Raw genomic sequence first — 6,000 nt, 5'->3', positions numbered from 1 at the left:
CCTCCGGCCTGGGTATTCTGCTGCGGGGAGGCAACTTCACCGTCTCCGAGGTTAAGGAGGTGGTGGGCGGGCGCCTTCTCGTAGCTGACGTAATGTACAAGAATGCTCCACTCCGGTTAATTAACGTGTATGCCCTGGTACAAAAGGGTGAGCGGCTGGCGGTTTTTCAACAGCTACCACTGCTGCAGGTGACCTCCAGGCCGGTCATTCTGGGCGGTGACTTCAACTGCATCATCGATGCGGCTGGATGATCCAGCAGGGCCGACAGCAGATTGGACGCTACGTCCAGATCCCTGATGGAAACAGTTAAGGATGCCAAGCTGCACGACGTCTTCAGCAACCCTGCAGACGGAGCGCAGCGTAGATACACCTGGTCACGGCCAGACGGGTCCATCTGTTCCAGGGTAGACTTTCTGTTTGTGTCCCGCACGTTCGCAGTCAGATCCACCGACGTCAAGCCGGTGTTCTTCTCTGACCACTGCCTCCTACTGGCTGACTGTCACTTAGAGGAAGACCAGAGGGTGGGCAGGGGGGCATGAAAGCTAAACGTGCAGCTGCTGACCCCAGAGAACATTGAGGAGCTCAAGAGGGAATACAAAGGTTGGAGAACCATGAAACACCTCTTTGAGTCCCTGACACACTGGTGGGAAGCGATCAAGGGAAACATCAAGAGGTTTTTCATCCTCAAAGGCGCCCAGAAAGCTAGAAAGGAACAGAGGGAAATTTCCCGACTCCAGAAAAACATGCAGAATCTGCTCCGGCTGCAGTCGATGGGGGTCGATGTCAAGGAGGAACTCCAAGAGGTGAAGAGCCAGCAAGCCTCACTCTTTGCCTCGGAGGCCTCCAAGATCATTTTCTGTTCCAGAGTCTGCTCCATTGGGCAGGATGAGACGTGCTCACGTTTCTTCTTCCAAAAGGTACACAGAGAGAGCTCTGCGATCAGCAGCCTGAAGGAAGAAGACGGCTCAGTAAAGTCATCGCAGTCCGACATTTTGAGGATCAGCAAATCCTTTTTATGCCGGATTGTATGACGTGAAGCCCACAGACAGCACGGCCTCCCAGTCCTTCCTGTCCTCTATCACGGAGGTCTTAGATGACAGTACATGGGAGAGCCTGGACAAACCGTTAACTCCTGACGAACTGACTAAGGCCCTTGGAGTCCTTCGAGAAGAGTAAAACTCCTGGAAGCGACGGCTTGCCGGCGGAGTTGTATTCGGCTCTGTGGGACTGGATGGGCCCAGACCTGCTAGAAGTGTACGAGAGTCTGCTTCTGGCTGGCAGCATGTCAGAATCCATGAGGAAAGGCATCATCACCCTCATCTACAAACACAAGGGGGAAAGGGAGGAAATTAGAAATTGGCCACCCATTTCACTGTTGAATGTGGACTATAAGATTCTGTCCAAGGTCATCGGCAATCGGGTCAAGTCCGCTCTGGAATTGGTGATCCACCCTGACCAGATCTGCACTGTGCCGGGCAGGAAGATCTCTGACAGCCTCGCACTGCTCAGGGATACGATTGCCTATGTGCAGGACAGGGGTGTGGACACCTGCCTCATCAGCCTGGATCAGGAGAAGGCTTTTGACAGAATATCGCACACCTACATGATGGATGTGCTCTCCAAAATGGGGTTTGGGAAGGAAATTCGCAATTGGATCCAACTGCTCTACACTAACGTCAGTAGCGCAGTCTCAATCAATGGGTGGGAATCAGATAGCTTTCCTATTAAATCTGGAGTCAGGCAGGGCTGCCCTCTCTCCCCTGTCCTTTTTGTGTGTTGCAGAGAGCCCTTTGCTGAGTCCATCAGGAAGGATCCGGGCATAAGAGGAGTGACGATCCCAGGCAGTGGAGGCACTCAGGTCAAAGCCTCCCTGTACGTGGACGATGTCGCCGTCTTCTGCTCGGATCCGCTGTCGGTGCGCAGACTGATCCACATCTGCGACCAGTTTGAACTGGCCTCGGGAGCCAAGGTAAATCATGGGAAGAGCGAGGCCATGTTCTTTGGGAACTGGACTGACCGATCCTTTGTCCCCTTCACCATCAGGGCTGATGGCCTGAAGGTGCTGGGGATATGTTTCGGAGGAACTGGGGCACGTGTTAGAAACTGGAAGGAGCGAGAAAAGAAAACTGGGCATGTGGGAGTGACGCTCCCTCTCCATTGCGGGTAAGAACCTGGTCATCAGGTGTGAGGCACTCTCGCTGTTGCTGTACGTGGCGCAGGTCTGGCCCATTCCACACTCCTGCACGATGGCGATCACCCGAGTCATCTTTCGCTTTATCTGGAGGTCGAAAATGGATCGTGTCCGCAGGGACGCGATGTACAAGCCTTTAGATAAAGGGGGAAAAAATGTGCCCAACATCGCCCTCATATTGATGGCCACCTTTGCGTGCGGCTGCATCAAGCTGTGCATAGACCCTCGGTACGCAAACACCAAGTGTCACTCCGTGCTGAGGTTCTACCTGTCCCCGGTGTTGCGAAGGATGGGTCTGGCCATGCTGCCGCGGAACGCTCCAAGTAGTTGGACTGTGCCGTACCACCTGTCCCTCGTGGAAAAATTTATGCAGAGAAACACCTTTGACCACAAGTCCATCAGGCAGTGGTCGGCACGTAACGTCTTAGAGGCCCTGCGAGAAAAGGAGAGGGTGGATTCTGTGGGATGGTTCCCCGAGCAGACTGTCAAAGTCATTTGGCAGAATGCCTCATTGCCAGAACTTTCCAACAAGCACCAAGACGTAGCTTGGCTGGTGGTGAGAAAGGCCCTCCCCGTCAGATCCTTCCTACATGCCAGGAGTCTCACCCCCTCGGCACGTTGCCCTCGAGGTGGCTGTGGTGGGGACGAGACTGTTGTTCACCTACTTGTGGATTATGCATTTGCAAAGAAGGTCTGGAGAGAGATGCAGTGGTTTCTGTCGAGGTTCATCCCGAGCAGTTCTGTGACATAGGACTCTGTGCTCCGGGCTGTTCCCAGGGACACACACCGAGACAAACATCAACTGCAGCTGGAGGATCATTAACTCGGTGAAAGACGCTCTTTGGTCTGCCCAAAACTTGTTGGTCTTCAAGCGCAAAGAGTTGTCCCCGAGTGTTGCAGACTGGCACATTCCAAAGTCCAGGTCTACGTGCTGAGGGACGCACTAAAGCTTGGGGCAGCCGCCGCAAAGGCGCACTGGGGAAAGGTCGCTGTCTAAGACCTTTCTGCCACAGTGCACTGAGGGGCTGGGAACTGTTGAGAGCCCCTCGGGCTGTACAGCTCAAAATGAATGTATGCATTGAATACTAATTGTATTATAATTGTATTGAAGCACCTCAGAGTGCAACATGATGTATGTTGATAACTCCAATACCATTGTCTGACTGTCTGCATTGACCATATTGAAATGATTGTAATATTCATTGATTGTATTGATGCACCTTGTGATACATGTGTAAAAGTTGAATCTGATTGTACTTATGTGACGGTGATTTTGAAATGGTTTGGAATGTTCTTCCAGATATGTTATGAATAAAGTATATTTTTCAAAAAAAAAAAAGTTCTTTCTGTATGGAAAGAACAGAGCCATTCAGCTGGTCGGCGAGGATCTGGGCCAGTCCTGCGAGATTGGCAGTGCTCTACCAAGTGAGGATCCAGCAGTGCAACATCCATCAAACAACCATGCTGTGAGTGATGTGAGTTTCACAGGCCACTGCCATCATTAATTATCTCTTCTTGTTTCCGCAGGTACATCTAGGTAACAGCCAACAGATTCCATGAATCAGGGCCTCCAATCAAGCCCCAAGGAAACCTCTAAAGAGGAATCTGAAGGCACCCTCATTGAAGCACTCACCCACACCCTCCAACAGCGCAGAGAAACACTCCTCAGTGGGACTTAGCTTTAGAGTAGCCTCTGGATCACAATCTGGTGAGCACATCACGCTTTCTTATCCACAACAAGCGGCGGCAGGGACTTCCCAGGTGTCCAGCACTCGGAGGACTGCTGGAGACCAGGAAATTGCTGAGACCGAGTCAGATGCCGAGCTTCTGGACTCGGTCATGTCACAGTTGCTGGAGTTGCAAAGGCAAGCTCGGGAACATCAGGAAGGGATGTCCGCTCCACTCCTCAGGTTGTGAGGCATGATGGAGGAGTCCGTCCTCCTCCAGGCTGAGGTGATAGCACCGGCATGCCAATGCACCGAGGTCAACTCTGGTAGGATGGCGGCTGCAATGAAGACCTTTGTCCAGGAACAAATTTTCCTGCACTGCTGATCGGGCTGAAATCCAACACTGCTGCCATATTTGGGCTCCATCAGTGTGCACATGAAAGGGGTGCAGGGCAGCCTGATCTCACTCCAGCTACCCCTTCTCCTCAAGGAGTCAGCCAGGGGCCTCGGACACCCATAGGGAGGAGGATCAGCAGGTGTACACCCTGGGGCCATCCATCCAGGTGACTCCGGCCCATCCAAGTCCCCTCTTCCTGTGACCTCAGCAGTTCCAGCTCCATTGGAGGATGCCACTGCCACACAGCAGGACCCCAAAAGCAGGCTGGGGCCCTCCAACTTTCCGCCCTCCAGAGGATGCCTGCCAAAGTCATCACAGACAGGGCGTAGCAGTCAGCAGGCTGCCTCCACCTCCGCTGTGGATGTCCGGGGAGCACCTAGACATAGAGGCAGGGTTAGGAAGGTTAAGAAGATGTAGTTCCACAGCCTGGGCAAGGGTGTTAATCACTTGAACATAATGTTCACTATTGTAAGTAAAACTTCCAATCTATGGCTCCTTGTTCTGATGAGCAGTGTTCTTGTCACTCAGTTGTGAAACCTTCTTGGACAAGATAAATGCAGGTGTCTCAGTCAAGGGCCTCTTCTCTGTGCTTTGTGCAGCCTTCAGACCAAAGTGATGGCCTGGCCTCACACTCCCTGGACACATTACTGATATCTGCACCTCGATGGTGCTGGTCATTGCTGCCAGAATGTCGAGGGCAGGCATCACAGAGTTCCGTCATTCTCTCTGTGTGCTCTCAGCATCTTTGAGGTGGGGCTGGCCCCCCATCCCTTCAGCATCTGTGACCAGTGACGCTGTGCTTCTGAAAGGGTTAGGTGCTGAAGGTGGACAAAGGATCAGGTGCATTTAAAGTTTCAGGGCTGCTTCTCCATGAGCTGCCCTTGGACAGATAGGAGTCAGGCATTCTCAGAGGCTTTGTGAAGATCTATGGCGTGTCCTCAATGCATGTCGTCATCATCCTACTGCAATCAAGCGACAATTAGGGCCTCCACTGCGTCTCCATGACAGGTGCCTTAACACAGAGAGTATGTGCGCTGCCATAAGCCAGGCTGGAGTCAAACATTTATAGATGCAATGTGAGGATCTATGATGTCCCCACTGCATGTTGTCATCATCTTCCATAAATCTAGCAGCTATGAGAGCCTCCCGAGCACGCCTGTTTTGTCTGGCCAGGGTGAGGGCCTCATTGTTGTCGTCGTTGCTTTCGAGGACCTCCTCACCATCATCATCATCAACCTCCTTCTCATCAGAGGAGACCACCAGCTCCTCCTCAGCCAGCTCTTCTCCCCGTTGCTGCGCCAGGTTATAAAGGGCACAGCAGGCGACGACGATGCGTGAAATCCTCTGTGGACTATTTTGCTGTGCTCCACCAGACTGATCCAGGCACCGGAACCTCATATTCAGCATCCCGATGGTTTGCTCCACCAAGCTGCTCTGCAGCAGTCTGAGGCTGCCGCACAGGTGTCATCAGCCAAGTCCTCTGCAGGTAGCCCTTGTCCCCTAGGAGCCATCCCTGCAGCCTCTGTGGACCCTGGAAGATGTCAGAGATCTGTCACCGACTGAGAATGTAGGTGTCATGGACACTTCCTGGATACTGTGTAGACCTACAGGATGCGTTTGTAGTGTTCGCACACCAGCTGCACATTCAGCGAATGGAATTGACATTGTTGACCCCGTGTTACGATTGAGGCCTGAGCACCATGGGCGTGCAGTCGATTGCACCCTACACCTGTGAGAAACCCAGG

This window comes from Cetorhinus maximus, chromosome 14 (assembly GCF_964194155.1).
Source record: "Cetorhinus maximus chromosome 14, sCetMax3.hap1.1, whole genome shotgun sequence".
NCBI lineage: Eukaryota > Metazoa > Chordata > Chondrichthyes > Lamniformes > Cetorhinidae > Cetorhinus > Cetorhinus maximus.
This window is presented reverse-complemented; position numbering follows the sequence as displayed.